Raw genomic sequence first — 18,232 nt, 5'->3', positions numbered from 1 at the left:
GGCTAAGAGCTGGTACGATTTTGTATTGCTTTCATCTTTTTAAATAAAGGGACACAGTCTAGACTAAAGCTATGCAGCCAAAATAGCAACAATTTTAAATGTTCTAGTGGCTGCATTAAAAGAAGGAAAAGAAATGGGGGAGCCTAATTGTAATGCTGACTTCACCAAATATATGCAAAGGATGTTGTTATCACTCTGTGATGTGGAGGTTGTTGCTGACTGAGACTTACTAAGCTTTTGATGCCCAGTCTACAATTCATATTCACAGTACATTGTGGTCTGGCCCGGCTTGACTCTGTGTGCTCAGAACCCTTGTGTGGCTAGAAAAACCCTCCGTTTGGGGACAGCTTAGATTATGGAATGTAAGAGCACAGCCTTAAATCCAGCTACCCAAGAAGCTGAGGCAGTGATGGCTGTAAGTTCAAGGCTAGCCTGGGCAAATTAGTGAGGCCTTCTCAAGAAAAAGAAAAAGAAAAAGAAAGAAAAGAGGGCTAGGATGTGGGGAGTTTGCCTTACCTGCTCCAGGCCCTTTGTACAATCCCTAGTACTGAAAACAAAGTAACCATCAAATAAGGAGTATTTTAATGAATCAAATTATTTAAATGAAATATTTTTCTCTTTCTCGCCCTTTCTTCTTTCCTTTCTCTCTTCTTTCTTTCTTTCTTTCTTTCTTTCTTTCTTTCTTTCTTTCTTTCTTTCTTTCTTTCTTTCTTTCTGAGTCCCACCCACATGTCCCAGGCTGATCTTGAGCTAACTATGTAGTAGAGGATAACCCTGTACTTGCGATCATCTTGCCTCTGTCTCCTGGGTGCTGGGCTTGTAGGCTTGTGCTATGACACCTAGGTTTTGCTTTATTTTATTTTAGACACAGTCTCACTGTGTAGCTTAGCCTCCCAAGTGCTTGGATTAAAGGTGTAGACCACTGAGCCTGGCCCCAGTGCCCTGATCATAGTGCAAGGGATTGAACCCGTAGCTTTGTGTAAGGATTCTACCAACTGAACTATATCCCCAGTGGGTTCCATTTTAAAGAAAGCATTGCAGGGTACAGAAAATAAATCAGTCTAGTCACGGGAACCGAGGTGTAATAATACCATGAAAGCAAGAGACTTTGCTGGCTACACATACACAGGCACGTGCACAGTCACACGAACAGGCACACGAGGAACTCTTCCCAGAACACACGAGCATCCCTCCTGACTCTGAACACCTGTCTTGCCTGCCCACACACTTCGTCAGATCTTATACCAAGGTCAGATAAGTTTCTCGCCATTAAGTCTAGGGTGGACAGCTATTCAGAGTGCCCCACTGATAAACCACTATTGCCCACTGTAGTATCACCCTTGTGATGGGCTGGCTTTAATATGTGTAAGGCAGTGAAGATCTACAAGTCACAGGAATTTTGACTTGGAATTACTGCCTTCTCTCCATTTAGTTTCAGGTAAAGACCTTTGCTGTTGAGAGAAAAAGCTTTGTTCTCGGCGGCAAGACTTCCAATCTTGATGCTTCAGATTAATCAGCATTTAGTACATGGAGGGGGTTGAGGTGAAGAAAAAGGGTTGGGTGAGGGGTGATGTAATTATATCTTAATTTAAGAATTCAATGGAAAAGTCAGGGCTGTGATTTGGATTCCACTTGGAGAGATGTGGCCAGAATGAACTAGAACTGCCTCCAGCCCTTTCCGTGAGCTTGTTGCTGTGTCACGTGCTCATGTGGCCGTGTTCTCAGACCTGAAATCTTTTCTAGCTGGGGTATGGCAGGGATTGAGGGCATCAGAGCTGGGGGACCTGGGGTATTTATTTCCCTGGCATCTCTCTGCAAGAAGCAAGCATGATGCGTTCCTTGGGCCTCTAGGAGTAGGCTCCCAGCTGTAGCTGTTTAGTAAAGGTGGGACCTCTGTGTTCTATCTTCCCCATAAGCATCTCTCCCTTGCCTGTAGACAATGCAGAAATCAGGGCACACTTCGGGAGCTGATTCCCACAGAGGCCCATCACCAGACTGGAAGACTCTTCTGGAACCAGTTAGCACAAGATAAAGCTTGCCTGAGGGTCACGAGGAGGGGAGGAAGCCAAATACCAGTGACCTGCACAGAAAAGCCCCCTGTTGCCTCTCGGTACCATTCCCTCTTTGCAAGTGTCTCACTAAATTATGAGCTAAATCCTAGCCTTCTAAGACTCCCTTCCCGCCCCCTCACACATGCCTAAGTTTCTTTTTCTCTTCCCATTTTACCGTTTTGTTAAGGGACTAGAAACAAAGTAATTAACTGACAGCTAAAGAGCAAGAGGTCCAGAGGTTCAGAGCGGCTGAGAGAACCGTGGTGAGTGAGCAAAATGCCATCAGAGTTAGTGTCTCCCAACTAACAGCTTTTTGGTCCTGTTGTACAAAGGTAAAAATTTGGCAGTGCTCACTACTGAGTATTCCTGTCTTTGGTTGGGGCACAGCCTGCTTTGGCTCATGATGTCCCCAAGAGAGGAGTAGACTTCCCTAGGTGGCTCAGTCTGGATGCTACACCTGTATCCCGGCCCCACGCTGCTGTGCTACACAGCTAATGTAACCCAGCCTGTGGTTCTCAGTGTATGGACTCCAGTTAGACAAACTCCCTTCTATTTATTATTCTTCGTATTTGCTGTGATCAAATACCTGACCAGAAGCAACTTCAAGGAGAAGGGGTTCATTTTGGCTTATAGTGTCTGAAGGCAGACAGTTCATCGCAGAGGGGCAGGCATGGCTGTACTGTGGACAGGGAGTTGAGAGCAGACAGGGGGTTTGTGGACAGAAGTTAAGAATATGCTTTGAGGTCACTTAAAACTATGTGCTCAACCTGCTCCTCTACTGTGTACTCAGCTCATTTAAATTTAACCTGTCTTTAACAAAACAAAGTAAACAACCTTACTATGCCTCCAGCTCCCGCTCTAATTCAATGTTACAAGCTTTGACCTTAAACTATATTACCTGAGTCTTCCCAGTGACCCTTTCATGTCCATGATGCAGAACTGTGTTTGTGTGTGTGTGGGGGAGGGGGAGAGGAAGAGGGAGAGGGAGGGGGACAGAGGGGGGAGGGGGAGGGGGAGGGGGAGAGGGAGAGGGAGGAGATTAAATATAATTTTTTTTAATAAAAAACTAAGTTGAGAGCAAAGATCATGAACTTGGAAGTAACATGTGGGTTTGGGCTGATAACTTCTGTTTCCAGTTTTGAGTGATGTTCTGGGTCAGGAAAGTGGTGACTCCCCTTACAGAACTCTGGAAAAAGATTCTCTAATACACAGAGGATGCTCCTTTGCATGGGAGAGCATGAGAGCAGTGGACAGAACAAGTGTGGCGTGCTCTTGGTTTAAATGGCACAAGATGATGTTTCTGTTCTTTAGAGTGTCACTGCCACAGAGATACACCCCTAAGCTTCCAGGACCTTCTAGGCCATCATCAGATGGGGACCAAATATCCGCACCTGTTCCAACCACAACAGCCCTTGAAGCCAAGGGCTTGACGTGTCTCCTACATTTCTGCTAGACTCAAGTCCCCTGATGCTCTCTCTCCTGTGTGTTCTGAGTGCTGCCAGGCAGGGCTAGCCCCTGGGGAGGTGTTCACTAACTTTTCTTAAAGGAAGAAGGGAAGGATGGACTCAGGCCTGGCCTCCACAGCCTAGGTGACTCTGGGGTCACTAGGGAAGACGAGATGAAGTAAATGAGGACAGGAGAGTCCTCCAAAGGGAGCCAAGGAGGTGAGTGGTCAGGAGCTTCATGGGATCCTGCACACATTGTCCTTTCAATGACCCCAGAGGCACCTGTACATTTTAATTAAGGTTTAACATTAAGCTGTGATACTATTAGGATGTCCCTGTGTGTTAGCATCCATCATGATACACATTCCCACAATCCTGTCTGGAAATGTACAGAAGTGTATCTTGGTGTTCATCACTCACTGGATGGTGCTGTCAGTCCAAATCTGTCTTGGGGAGGCTCTATTTCTGATAGCTGTGATGTAAGTCACCTCATGGTAACTTATTGTCACAGAGGCACTCCAGTTCTTCCCCAAATACAAACTCCTTGTAAGAATGCACAGCTGTAAATACTGGGAAGAAATTCCAGCCAGAACGTATGGAGTCTTAAGACTCATTGGCTTGATTTCTCTCTTGTAGGGGATGGTCTTGATGCACGATTATTAGTTTCTATTTCCACTGAAGGAGGGAGGATGGGCTAAGTGATAAAAGTGACCCTTGGCCATGCCTGCCAGCTACAGGGCCATTTAGTCTGAATACTGAGTTATAACTCCAAACATCTCATGGGTCTTTATTACAACCCAAGAACAGACAAAAATAGGCAAGGCAGGCTTGGTCATATAATGACAGATTCACAGTTGGACCTGGGTTAAATTCATCGGGTACCATTAGCCATCGTTTGCTCAGACACCTATGTCTTACGGGCCACCTGCAGCAGCTAATAAGTCCCTTGGCTTACAAGTGGATCGGTTATACTCAGCTTTCTTGCTGGCCCCTGGGGGCTGTAGACGGGCAGCAAACCCCTAAGTATGCATGGTCACAAGGGCTCCTGTGTGTTCTTCTTCTCTGGGCAAGTTTAAGGCAGGGATGGAGAGTCAGGGTACCACTCTTGACCAGAGTGGCTGTTGAAACACCAGGTGGACAAGTGGAATCTGGGTCTCTTTAATTCTGAAAAAATATGTGTATCTTGTCTTAGTCAGGCACATGCCTTTAATCCCAGGGAGGCTAAAGACAGGTGGATCTCTGAGTTTGTTAGTCTGGTCTACGGACAGTCCAGCTAGGGCTTTATAGAAAAACCCTGTCTCGAAAAACAAGACATGATGATGATGGTGATGATGATGATGATGGTTGTGGTGGTAGTGATGGTGATGGAGGTGATGATGATGACAAAACATCTTATATGACCTCAGCCCTGGGAACCTACCTACTAATAGTGGAGGAAATAAGTGCCTGGGATAGCCCTCATGTCCTCTTACTTTTGCTATTCCTCTGTAGAGACCCGTGGACCATAATAAGCCAGTGGCTTGTAGCCCATGCAGCATGCCTCTACTAGTGTGTCTCAAATATTTCACTCCAAACCATCAAAAATGTACCAAGATCTCTTGAAGAGAGGAGTCAGCTCAGCAAGTTGAACCCTTCTCATTGCTGGGCTCACATGCCTTGGGAGGGACTCTTGTTCTTTTGAACAGGGCAGGACATTACCTGACACACCACCACAAAGCTCTCTATTAATCAGCACTAGCCCAAAGGAAATGTAGGCCCAAGGCAGTGCAGGGCGGTTAAGACCTGTCCTAACTCCCTTCATCCAGCAGTCTCTGCTCTACTCTGGCAAGGCGTGTTTGGTTGCTTGATTACACATCAGTCAAGTGGTCTGGAATCCGCAAGTCTGTGATTTTTCCAGACAGTGAATTTTGACATCAACTGTTCATACCGTCCCTGGGAGCAGCCACCCAGGTGAGAAGGAGGAATTCCATAGGGACACATATGTCCCCTCTCTCTGGCTGTCAGACTGCGGAGGCAAAGAAGCTCAAGAAACAATCGCATAGGCCGAGGTGCGGCTGCCAGCTGGTGGGACTGCCTGTCATTCAGATAGGCTCCACAGGGCTCTGGCAATGTGTCAGGTCACCCTGTAAGAGAGACTGCAGCTGAGCTGGGTGGGGTCGTATATTGACAAGGATGGCGAATAATACCATTTGGCCTCCATTTAAACCCAGATCTCATGTCAGCATTGGAACACGGACTAAGGGATGTCTGTCACTGAACCTCTCTACCCGTCTTTCCATCGTGTCTGCATTGAACAAATATCCATTTTCAAACTCTCATTACTAACTTGCCTCTTTCACTTCTGGTGAGGACAGGAGGCCAAACCTGACTCGTAGGGCTTGGAAAGGTGGCTGGCCCTGTTGATGTGCTGGCCACTGCCTTCCAGGGTCTCTGTGGCTTTTAGGCATCGTGTGGATTGTCCAACCTGGGGCCTGCAGTCCTTTATTACTTGATTTACTCAAGACTTAAAAGATAAATATGAAGTAATGAAAATGGGGCTTAAAAGGAAAGTACTTTTCTAAGAATCACGTCACCGGTAGTTGTTAGTGGTTCGTAACTATGGATATGTATGGGCAAGAAATGGAACTTGCAATAAATGAGGAACATGGGGCCCAGGAAGGGGCCATATCACACTGTTCTGTGCTCGCTTGCTGTCTGAGAGGCCATGAGATGGGATGGGGGTGGCTTCATTCTAAGATAATGTTATTATAAAAGGGATTTTTTAATAACAGCTTGACAAGAAAAGGGAAAGGCTCATTTTTCTTCCCAGTGAAAAATAAAATCAGAAATGTAAAAATTAGGCCATAGGATAATGACCACCATTCTGCAAGATGAATTACTTCAGCAAATTATGGCACATCCTCATTATGGACTGCTATTAATCACAGCCTTAGAGAAATGTAAACTTGTATGTGATATTATCAAGTGGGTGGCGGGGAAGAGGGTAGTTAAAACCCATATAGTACAAAGTCCATCCTATGAAAAGTGGTGTGTGTGCACGCGTGCGTGCGTGCGTGCGTGCGTGCGTGCGTGCGCTCATGTGCTCGAGCATATGCAGATGTAAAATGTCCGGCATGCTCTTAGAGCAATGTCAAAAGTAGGTCGGTGTCTCTGTTTCACTTTTCGCTTCTCTACACTTTTTGACACTGCTTGATGAGCACAGTTGCCTTTGTAATAACAAAACCTCCAGCACTTTCCTTTTGATGAAGGTATTACGGACGAATCCTTCGGCTGGTTCTCAGGCCCAGGATGGCTGAGGGCAGCTGGCCACATGTATGCGAGCTTCAGGTCAGTGACCCTGTGCCCTGTACACAGAGTACAAAGCACAGAGAATGCACAGAGGAAGGAGGAAGGAAGGAGATGGGGCAGCTGGGATGCTTGGCGCAAATGTCTGCAGGATACACTTTGTAACTATGGAGCATCGCTTGAAATCATACACAGATGTTAAAGACAGACCCCGCGCGCGCTGCTGTGTGCGATAAAAGCTCTTCCCATTGCTGCATGAAATAAAATGTAGGGGCTGGGGCTGTGACTCAGTTGGTAGAGTGCTTGGCTAGCAAGGGAAAGCCTTCCATAGGCTTGATCCCCAGCAATGGATCAATCAAGCATTGTTGAATATGTCTGTAATCCCAGGATTTGGGGGAAGGGGGAAGAGAATCAGAAGTTTGAGATCATTTTTGGCTATACAGAAAGTTCTAGACTAGCCTGGGTCTAGACATAGTACTCTGTGTCAAAATGAATGCATGAATGAATGCATGCATGAACGAATGCGTGAAAAGTAAACAAATAAAATACTAGCAAATGGCTAAAGGAATCTTACCCAGAATGGGATAGCCTTTGCTCATTTACATTTGACCCTGAGCACCAGGTACCATGCACACATGTTTCATAGATGCAGGGTGGAGGAAGCCTGTCTTTCAAATACTGTAGCTGGAAAGACTCTTTAGTAGTGTGAGCATTTTGGACAGACGATTTGAGTCTGGTTCTGAAGTGCTCTCTTCTGTGCCAGCATATAATAGCCATATGGCTCTCAGAGGAGGATCTTCAAGTTTAAATTACCAAATGACACACACATATGTAGTGGGCTGACACTACAGCACAGAGATAAATGTCAGCGGGGAGGGACCCAGTCCTGGTGTAGCCCTTTCCAAGGGCACCAATGAGTGACCTTTGACCTGGGGGGGGGGCACAACAAGCTCAAAGTGGATCGGTGCTCCTGCTGGATATTTTTAAGCTACCAGAAGATGTGATGGAGTCACATATGTCTGTCACTTTCATAGTGAGAGCAAGCCCTTAATATATGACCACTGATAGAAGACACATTTAAAGCACTGGTTATGGAGGTGGGTGAGTCTATAAAGTCCTTGCCAATAAGTTCAATCACTGAACACACACACACACACACACACACACACACACACACACACACACAAAGCCACTGTGCTTTTAATCCCAGGACGGAGGAGACAGAGACAGGTAGAGTTTTGGTGCTTGCTGGCCAGCGAGCCTCGGCTATTGGAGATGCCAAGCCAAGGAAAGCTCCTGTCTCATAAAAACAAGGTACACAGCACCCAGCAATGGGGCCCAACACTGTTCTGTGCACACATCTACATGCATGTATACATGATCACATGCAAACTTGCACATATCAATTCAAATCCCCATCTGAAACCACATGAGGCCTGCCTAGTTCTTTGCAGTCTGGTTACCATGATGCCCCACTTCCGGTACCAGGTATGGCGACAGGAGCCTTACCTTCACTCTAAGATTTTCTCTGCAGCCTCTGATTGATAGAACTGCTACGTGTCTATATGAATCTAAGCAGCAGACCTGTTCTCATAAAGTTTACCACATCCTGCCTCCCAGCTGAGAAGCAGAACTGACAAAACAAAACAAAACAACCCCCCCCCCAAAAAAAAACCCCAAACCTATTTTGTGAGCATTTGCCATGGGGAGATGAAATTCTGTCTTATGTGTGTTACAAATAAGAGAGCTAAGTTGGGCATCCATGACTTTTTCTCTTTCCCGAGCCAGGATGGGGAAGATCTTAGGTGCAGGCTCTGGGCATGCTATGGCCCTGCTGGGTCTGCAGCTTGGCACTCCAGTGTCTGCTGCCCTTGGAGGGAAGGATCTCGAAGATGCTGGCACCTGGCATGCGCAGATAAGCAGCGTGGGGCAACCAGACGGATGGCGTTGAGTTGGGGGTGGTAGGAGTGGGCTTCAGCTGGTGGTCTTGTTCCAGAAGAAACAGCAGCTGTGTCCTCTTTCAGCCTGTGTGCTGGAGCCGCAGCTAGTGCGGCTGTAATTTAAGCCCTGCCCTCACCTACCACCCTCTGGTCATTCCTCAGTCTGGTAAGAGAAGTCACACTGCGGGAAGCTGTGCTCAGCGCTCTGCGAAGATTAGGGTCTCCTAGATCAATTGCATGTGGGTTGCAGCTGCTTGAGCCCTCCAGCCCGCACTGCCAGCTCCCGGCTGCCTCGCTCCTGGCTCTCAAATGTGGGCCATACGGAGCCTTATGAGGAAGCAGATGGGGGTGGGGGCACTGTGCAGAAGGTGGGGAAAGAAATCAGTGGAGAGGATCCGGTGCTGATGGGGAGGGGTAAGGACGGGCACCACTGGCAGCCGTCTCAAGCACAGAGAGAATGTTTAATCCTCAGAAGGATTTGAAAGCTCCTAAAACAAACAATGCGTGCTTACCACCCACTCGGGATGACAGGAAGGCGTGTATTGGGGTGAGGATATTTACCCGTCCTGACGGGAAAGCAGAAAGCAGAGGCCCATCATGACGCTGTTTTGGCCATGGACACAGGCCGGCGCTGACTCCCCTATCTTACTTTATCACGCAGGGTGAGAGATGCTGAAGCAACAATACAAACCAGGTGGCTTTCCCAGGACAACTGTAAGTTCTGGTCTCATTGTGAGACAAGATTTATTTTCTCTGATGAGACCCCTCCTTCAGAGAATCTGGGTACCATGGTGATAAGAGAGCCGAGTAGATCAGCAGAGCGTCTCATACGCCCCTTTACTCCATGCATGCTTATGAAGTCTCAACTATGCCTGTCTCTGGCTTTAGCGGGAGACTGAATGGGGAGCAGACAGACAGACAGACAGTTCTCCCCTGGCTTCTCAATGTGTATCCTAGGGTACCTCAGGAGCGGAGTGGAATCCTGGCTATTTGACTCTTCTTACTGATTTTTATTTATTTTACCTGTATGGATCTTTTGCCTGTATATATGTCTGTGTCCCACAGGAGTGCCTGTGGAGGCCACAGGAGGGCACCAGATCCCTAGAACTGGAGTGACACGTGGCTGTGAGCTGCCCGGTAGGTGCTAGAAATTGAACCCAGGTCCTCTGGAAGAGCAATCAGCTCTCTTAACTCACCAAGCCATCTCTCTAGCACCAAGTGTGATTTCTTTGGGAGCTACAAGAACCTTTCCCAGTCCTTACACAGCACCAGTGGGCAGAGAGCCTGTATATGAGGTCAGAAGTACCTTTCTGATTTATGGGAATTACTGAATTTTTGGACAGCAGCCTCTGAGGCATAGTATGGAAGGTCCCGTCACTTATAAACTCTATTCGACTGCTGAGCTTCAGCCCCCATGTCCCCTGTCTGCATTTCATCAAGTGATTTAAGCTTGACATATACATGTGCAACAGGGCAGGGAAGGGTTTAGCAAGCAACCGGTTCAACAACTAAAGCTAGTGGAGGCATCACGAAGGCCCAGGCACCTTGCTTTGGGGGATAGAAGCCAGAGTGGGGTGCTGCAGTAAGACCCAAGGGAGAAGAGAGCACTTGAGGGGTTCAGGGCAGGCAGGAGGATGAGTAGCTGGGGGTGGCATCAGGGTTGTCTCAGATGACATCAGACTGGGAAAGGAACAAGTGGGAGGGTCTCAAGGCTACCTGTAGCCTGGCCAGCCAGGAAAGGCCAGGGACTTTCTGGTTTCATTATTCCCTGGTCAGTCAAGCTGAGAGAGAAGCTGTGTGGTCATTCATGGATACCAGGATGGTGCCAGACAATTGATATTCGAGACTGCCCCAGCTCTGGGTGAATTAATTTCTTTTTAAAAGGGGAACCTGTCCTGAGATGGGGGAGAAGTATCTACAGTGTGAAGGCGGGTCGTGTCCCCCCCCCCCCCCCCGCGTCCCTCTGCTCCTGTTGTCTTTAGAAGAGTCTGCACGCAGGAGATGAAGCAGTGGAGGAGACAGGACTTAGTGAGGGGATGATCGGGGCCTGAGACGGGAGGCCAGGAGGAGAGAGTTAGTCCTTGCCGTCCCATTTCCTGGTGTGAGAGGAATCGGGACTTCAGATAATTTAATGTGCACATCCTCCCTCTTTGCTGCAAGGGACTCCCAGGGGCATATACTCATCCTGGTTCATTCCCCCTCTGATCACAGGAGACACAAAGCAACACGTTCTGGACGACTGAGGCAGCTCCTAAGGTCCCAGGCTTTGCAGCACCACGTCCTCTGCCTGAAGACTGTTTGCTCAGGCCTGAGCTGGCGAGTGTTCCATCATTGTCAGGCGGTGGAACTCTATGGGTGGCCCTGGCCTTCCAGGCTCTGCTTAGATAGCAGAAGCATGGGGGCTGTCTGGATGGTCCCTGACAGGCATCCACTTCCGCTTCGAGTTACTACGACAGTGTTCTCCCTTCTCTTCCCCGGACCAGAGTTCTGAATGCTGAAACCTCATTGAGGAGACTAGCTATGGAAAAACGTATACCAACTTCCAGCCTTTTGGCTGAGACTTTTTTTCTTTTAAGAAGCAGAAAAAGGCAGGTAATGCGAGCCTTCTGTTCAGCCGCGTTTTCGGTATTTCATGGCCACTTTACAGTGTGCCGATGAGCTTGGTTTTTTTGTTTGTTTTTTTAAATGTCTTCTTGGTTTCCCCTTCTCTGTGTATTTTTAATGGAAAAAAATCATTTTTCACTTGATGAAGCTCAAGACTCAACAGGCATAAAAGACAAATTACCCTTCCCCAGGTGAGGCCGATTTCTGCAGAGCAGGCTACAGAGGGCAGCGTGGGGAGGTCTTTAGTCGGCAGTGTAGTGGGAAATAGTGGGAAATCCTTTTCTTATGACCTAAGGTTAGGCGGCCTTGGTGGTCTAACTATGGGACAAGAAGGGGCACAAAAGCCGGAGGAGAATGTGGGTAATGAGCTCAACTTGTCAGCCTGAAGAGGGGGCAGGGGGATGCTGCCAGTGGCAAAGCCTGACTGGTCCTTACAGCTGTCATTCATGTGGGAAGGTCTTGTTTCTATTCTTAAACCCCTGCTATGGATTTGAAGACTCTTTAAACAGATATATTTATGGAATATGAAATTGAATTTATTGAAAAACAGGTGATTTATTGAATATGAATTAAATATATTTCTCCCTCTGACTGCCCTGTCTGTTTTCTGTCTGTGTGTCTGTCTGACTCCCTTTCTCTCTCTGTCTCTCTGTGTGGTGCATGTGTGATATGTGCACATAAGTGGAAGGCCAGGAGATAACCTGTAGGGATAGGTTCCTTCTTCTATCATGTGGATCTGGGATGGAATTGAGGTTGCTCAGCTTGGCTGCAAGCCCCTTGTGCTCACTAAGCCATACCACCAGCCCTGGATGTGGAGAACAGAATCACAGAGCTCAGGGGCATTATCAAGATCACCTGGCCAGAAAGCTACTCAGGGAAGACCCAAATCCAAGCTAGAAAAACTGAGCGGTAAGGGTGCGGTCATTCAGTACTCAGCCCTGTGCTGAGCCATTCTAGATTAACACAGATCCGTAAGCGACAGATTGGCTGGCTCTACTGCTCTCTGAAGCTATCCATGAGGATATTCACTGAAATGTCAATTCTTCTCCTTGTGGAATCTTCTGGAAATGTCACTTCGCTCAGGTGTAAGCCACACCCATCTTTTGCTCTAGTGTCTCCAAGAGTCTAGCCTCTCCCATCCCCGTACACCTTCACCCCACAGCAGCCAGAATAGGGCTCTCCGAGTGTCTCCTCTGCTGGCACTCTCTCCTGCAGCTCCAGCACACTCAGTGAGAACCTTTGCCAGCCTCTGTGCTCCTGTCCCTTGTCATCTCCGTTACCCGCAGTGTTCTGTGCACTCAGCCATGGCCGGGGCTTGACCCTACCAACCCTTAGCTAGGGAGGTCCTGGAGCTCTGCAGGTGCACTGGCAAGTCCTGGCCTTGACCAGCTGTGCTCCAGCTGTGCTGCAGCTGCTCTTGCACATGCTCACAGGTTTCCTGCTGGGAACCCTTCCTTTTCCCTCTCAGTGTTCTCCTTCACCGAGGTCACATGGTGATACTTAGGGACCAGAAGAACTCCTTCATGTTTCCTCGGGGCACGGCCACTCTGCGCTCACTTCCACACAAGAACAGTGGGACTGAGTGACTTCAGCTGACTGGTGGCCCAACAAAGTCTGAGACAGCCATTTCTCACCCTTCACAGCATTGACTGCCGACCGACCGCAGTCCATCATTACCCACCTGGCTTACTTACTGTCCTGTGACTGTTCCTCCACTGTGAACACCAGAGGGCAGCAGTGTCTGGTTCTTTTGATCCCCAAAGCATTTCAAATGTGTTCTAGAACCGGTACCCGGTGCACAGATAGTACCCAGTAAGGATGGATTGGCTGAACGGATGAGGTAAGGGATGCTGGAGAACCTAGGCAGCCTGACACATACACACACAGCAAAGAACTGCTCTTTTTCTGTCTCCTCTCCACCCGGTCCACCGCTGCCCGCTCTCTCACAAAGATGAGCTTTTTACATTAGCTCATAGTGACGACAAAGGCTTCCTGAGTCTAGTGGACTGGAGCAAGAAGGAAGGTGGTCTGCTTGGGTCCTCTCATTATCCCTCTGAGAGAGCAGAAGCATCCATGATTTGGCTGAGGCTATGAGTGAGGTTTTCAATGCTATGTATATTCTGATGGGAGGTGTGCTGTCATGCTGACAGGCACCAACCCCTCCTGCCAGGGCTCATCCTTTTAAGGTCTTGCCTTAAAAGGCAACAGCATGTGTTGGATATTTAGGGGGAGATGGATGGGATGTATGGCATTGGAAGCCATGTCTGTAGAAGAAGCAATGAGAAATGAGAGTAGAGAGAGAACGTCAGAGAGAGCTGAGAAGAAACTCTAGAGAGAGATGAGCCAGGGAGCCAGTGGGGCCAGCAACTCTGCCCCCTCTCCTGAGCCTTGAACAGATCGTGTTTGCTGGTGCACAGTTTTGATGGCAACCAGGTCTTACTTGTTTGCCTATGAAAACCACCTGATGGCTTCATGACCACGATTCAATCTGTGACTCAAAGAACATGAACTGACCTCATGCAATGTTGAGGATGGGATTTGTTCGTAAGAGGAGGACGAGAAAATGAAGCTGTGTTGTTCCCAGGAGCTGGGGGGGTGGGTGGGGTTCCTTAGGCATAAGAAAGTTGAAGTCATTGGCCTTTGCAATTCCCAGGTATTGGAGACTTTGTCTGTCAATCAAATGTTTCAACCACCTCTGGGTTTTAACAGCCAGACTCATTGGATGGAAAGTGTGTGTTGTGTTTTGTAAACTGGCAGTATAATAGGCCAGGAGGGAGCTCCTCAGAGGGGCAGCCAAGGTGTTCCCTTGAGGAATCACCACCAGGCAACAGGCCTTGTACAAAAGGAGGTTTACTGGGGGGAATGGAGGGGCACCTGGAAAGAGGGAGAGGTGGAGCAACGAAGGGGGTAGAGAAGGACAGAGACAGAGAGAAAGGAAGGACAGAGAGAGGAAGAGGAGACGAGGCTGGCCAGGGACATGTGGGGAATTGAGAGAATAGGAGAATAGGAGGTGGAGATAGAGAAAGACACACACACACACACATACACACACACACACACACACACACACACACACACGGGGGGGGGAGAGTAAAAGAGAGGGAGGGGAGAGGGAGTTGGAGTAGGCAAGCAGTCCTCCTTATACACCAGGTTGGCTTGCACCTGCCAGGCAGCTATGCAAGCTGTTGCTAGGTAGCTGTTGGGTGGAGCCTAGCAGAATTATCCCTAAGCCAACAGGGCAGGCTTTTGTAAATTAACAATGTGCAATAAATTCCCTGGGCACAGGGCCCTGGGTGAAGCTTAGCCAAGGACAGAGAGAAACTTGGCCTTTCTGCCCACAATCTAGCTGCTGGGATTGCCCCTGACCCACATCAATGTGACCTATCAGGGGTCTCAGAGACCCTGGGGACTGCAGCCATCTCTCATGGGATCCAGCCAACTTCATGGGCACCTGGCAGAGGGTAGCAAGACTAGTATGTAGCCACCTGCATAGCTACTGTGTCTAGACTGGCTTATTCTCACTGAACAGCTGGGGCTGGTAGCTGTCCTGAGAAGACATCGGACAGATCCATGGAAACGCTTAAATCTCAAGGCTGCCAAAGCGGGGTGGGGGATTAACTTTGGAAATGTTGCTACGTAAATGGTTAAATGAACAGTGCCTTTGGAGCAGCCTCTGCCGATCAATCTGTTTAACCAAAGGAGAAAAGAAAAATAGGTGACTGAAGCCAAAATTCTTACTTGGCACCAGCACAGAAGAGCCTGCAACAGACAAGCCGGTTTGTCAGAAACCCCAGGAATTTCCGACTTACCTTTGTCCAGAAATGTCCTCTGCCTCTATCTACCTGTCTGTCTCTGTGTCGTTTTAGTTTTTTTTTTCAACTCTAGTGTTACCTCTTTCCTCTCTCAAACAGAAGCATTTGACATTATTTTGGGTGGTCCTATAGCCAACTGAGAACAGTTGCTTTTTTTTTCCTCTTCCCTACAGATACGTATTACTCTGATCTACCTATAGATGTCACTGTTCATTTATGACAAATCATCCCCGGAGCTCAGGCAATTACCTCGGCTAAAATAACAAGCGTGTTTTCTGGAAATAAAATAACCAGCAAGTACTGAGAGAGAGGCATTTTCTCTTGCAGGTGCCTCCAAATCAAAGCTGAGGTGCGAACAACAATTCACTCTTTCTCCAGGCCTCCCACACAGTGTTTGCTTCCAGAACTTCAGCACCGCAGTGAGAGCTAGCTCTTCCTGGCCTGGCAGTCCCTCAGCCCTAACTGCCTGACCCCATAAGCATTTCCTACTTGTTTTAGCTTGTGAAGGACACTGGCGTTCTGAGAGACAGGAAGTAGAGTTATACTGAATTTCAATATAAACAAAAAATTCTGCTACCCATTGCTGCCTACCGAGAACACATATACCATGGATGTTGAAGTGGATGGAATGTTTGAGTAAGTCTCTAATAATAAGGGAACGTAAGCACGGCATTTATACCACAGACAGAGACTTGTATATTCACCCAGTGACTCATGCATGATAATGGTTGTCAGTGCTGTTATTTAGATAACCAAATAATTGGGCTCCTTTATGGAAGATAATTTGGTAGACATAATCTATCCTTATCCATACATTATCTTCCTTGGGTAAATGGTTTAAATGGAATTATACCATATGGCGTGATAATCCCCCTCCCCCTCCCCCATTCCTTAAACTATCTGATGGAAATGAGAATGAGAGACAACGGAAACCTTCCTTTCAGTAGCTGCTGAGGGCGGCCCAAGAGGCCTCCCAAATGGTACAGGTTATTGCTGTCACCCTTGGTTGCCTCCTGGAACTTGAAGGTAAGAGCCTGGTGGTGAAGACGCTACACACTCTGGATACAGAACTCAGAGGGGCTGAGCTGGTTCTGACCTGGTAGAACACCCCATCCCTGAAGGCTGCCTTTTATAGTATTGCACAGTGCAAGTTGCCAAGGAAGAGGAACAGCCAGTAGTCCTGCCCAGATGTGACTAGTGGGACACTTGATATGTTATGGTGTAATCATGGCACGTACACCACAGGGGTAACCAATGGCTATCTCAGTGGATTTAAGGCCTGCTCAATAGGCTCACTAAGACCTGCTCTTGCCTGTAAAATCTAGCCAACTACCCACAGCCAGAGAGGTATATTTGAGAAGAGAACCCATGCTGGCATTTTCCTAAATCAATATATCTTCTTACGGTGTTCTAAATTCTTACCATTGTACCCTTCATTGAACAAGCTTCTTTTGCAGAGCATGGAAATGACTACAGAGATTCACTACTGCTCAAGATGCAGAGAACGGGTAACTGTGGTATGCCCAGTTCCCACTGATGTATCTCCAACCGACCCCTACACCCGAGGCTCAGGGAAGATCTATATAGAGGAGGGGGAAGAAAGGTAAGAGCCAGAGGATTTGGAGGTTTTTTGTTTGTTTTTTGAGATAGCATCTTATTTGTTTATTTATTTTATGTATGTAAGTACACTGTAGCTCTCTTCAGACACACCAGAAGAGAGCATTGGGTCCCACTTTAGATGGTTGCAGGGACTAAACTCAGGATCTCTGGAAGAGCAGTCAGTGCTCTTAACCACCAAGTCACCACTCCAGCCTGATAGCATTTTTTAAATATGATAATAAGCTACAAGGATGAAATGCCTAAACCAGATCTGCATAATGACCCTGTCTTTGAGTAAATCCATATTTGTGTATATCCTCCTGTTTGCACTTCATTTTCCTGTTTTTTTCTATATATTTGAAGGTTTAAGAAAATGAGGAAATTAGAAAGAAGGGAACTGTGTTTTGTTTTGTTTTTTTCTTAAACTGTGATAAAATATCTTGACTAAAGGCAACTTAAGGAATACAGTTTATTTAGCTTATCTTTCTAGATGGGAAGTCTGTCATGATGGGTGCAGCGTTGCAACAGTTAAGTAGAAAGCGGGGAGCTAATGTTACAGCTGAGCACAGAAAGCAGAGAGAGCAAACAGGAAGTGTTGTGGCAAACTCTCAGAGTCCACCCTACAGAGACACACTTCCTCTGGGAGGCTCTACTCCCTAAAGCTTCTATAATCTCCTCCCAAAAGAGACACCAACTGAGAAGCAAGTATTGAAACACATGAGTCTATGAAGGGCATTTCTCAAACCATAATAGGAAGGAAGGAAGGAAGGAAGGGAGGGAGGGAGGGAGGAAGGAAGGAAGGAAGGAAGGAAGGAAGGAAGGAAGGAAGGAAGGAAGGAAGGAAGGAAGGAAAGAAGGAAGGAAGGAAGAGAGAGAGAAAGGAAGGAAGGAAGGAAGGAAGGAAGGAAGGAAGGAAGGAAGGAAGGAAGGAAGGAAGGAAGGAAGGAAGGAAGGAAGGAAGGAAGGAGAACAGGGGAAGAAAAGAAGCCCCTAGAGAAAGTGATGTATTTTTTACAGCTATTTCTAGAAGGTTATCAATTCCCAGATGAGAAACCACTCTGGCCTTACATTCCAGAAAGAAAGAAAGAATGAATGAACGAATAAATAAATAAATAGAAATGACAGCAACAGCCCTTTCTGGTGTGGCTGCCAATAACTGCCACACTCCTCACAGCATGTGGGTTGACACAGGAAACCTCACTAGGCATTTCCCAGTAGTGTTTAGAGGCTGTTTATTCTTCTTATAACCCCACTTGCAGCCCAGTCTCATATTAATTGAGAGATAGAGAGGCAATGTAAGGCCTTGAAATATCAGAAGTTGTAGCCCTCTGGGGATGAGCTTGTCAACTGCCATGGGTTGGGATGTCAGCATCTGTTATTATTATTATTATTACTATATATTTTCTTTATATACATTTCAAATGCTATCCCGAAAGTTACCTATATCCCCCCCCCCCCCCCGCTCCCCTACCCACCCACTCCCACTTCTTGGCCCT

The 18,232-nt window shown here is 47.4% G+C and overlaps 1 protein-coding gene and 1 long non-coding RNA gene across 7 annotated transcripts in view; one reads left to right on the top strand and one right to left on the bottom strand.

Moving 5' to 3' along the window:
* The window catches only part of Prkn (parkin RBR E3 ubiquitin protein ligase), a 1,247,011-nt gene that overhangs the window by 67,006 nt on the left and 1,161,773 nt on the right, over positions 1-18,232 (bottom strand). The gene's annotated exons all lie outside the window — the stretch shown is intronic.
* On the top strand, positions 9,145-11,894 carry LOC147000559 (uncharacterized). Of its 2 annotated transcripts, XR_015045905.1 has the most exons (4): positions 9,145-9,268; positions 9,383-9,435; positions 9,787-9,858; positions 10,933-11,894. It is a non-coding gene; the product is annotated as an uncharacterized LOC147000559 (long non-coding RNA). The 2 variants fall into 2 exon arrangements; XR_015045904.1 differs by lacking the exon at positions 9,145-9,268 and having other exon boundaries at positions 9,312-9,435.

The sequence above is a fragment of the Mus caroli genome, unplaced genomic scaffold, assembly GCF_978045245.1.
Source record: "Mus caroli unplaced genomic scaffold, Mus_caroli_1 scaffold_18, whole genome shotgun sequence".
Taxonomy (NCBI): Eukaryota; Metazoa; Chordata; class Mammalia; order Rodentia; family Muridae; genus Mus; species Mus caroli.
Note: the sequence above shows the minus strand (reverse complement) of the source record. Positions and strands in the feature narration are given on the sequence as shown.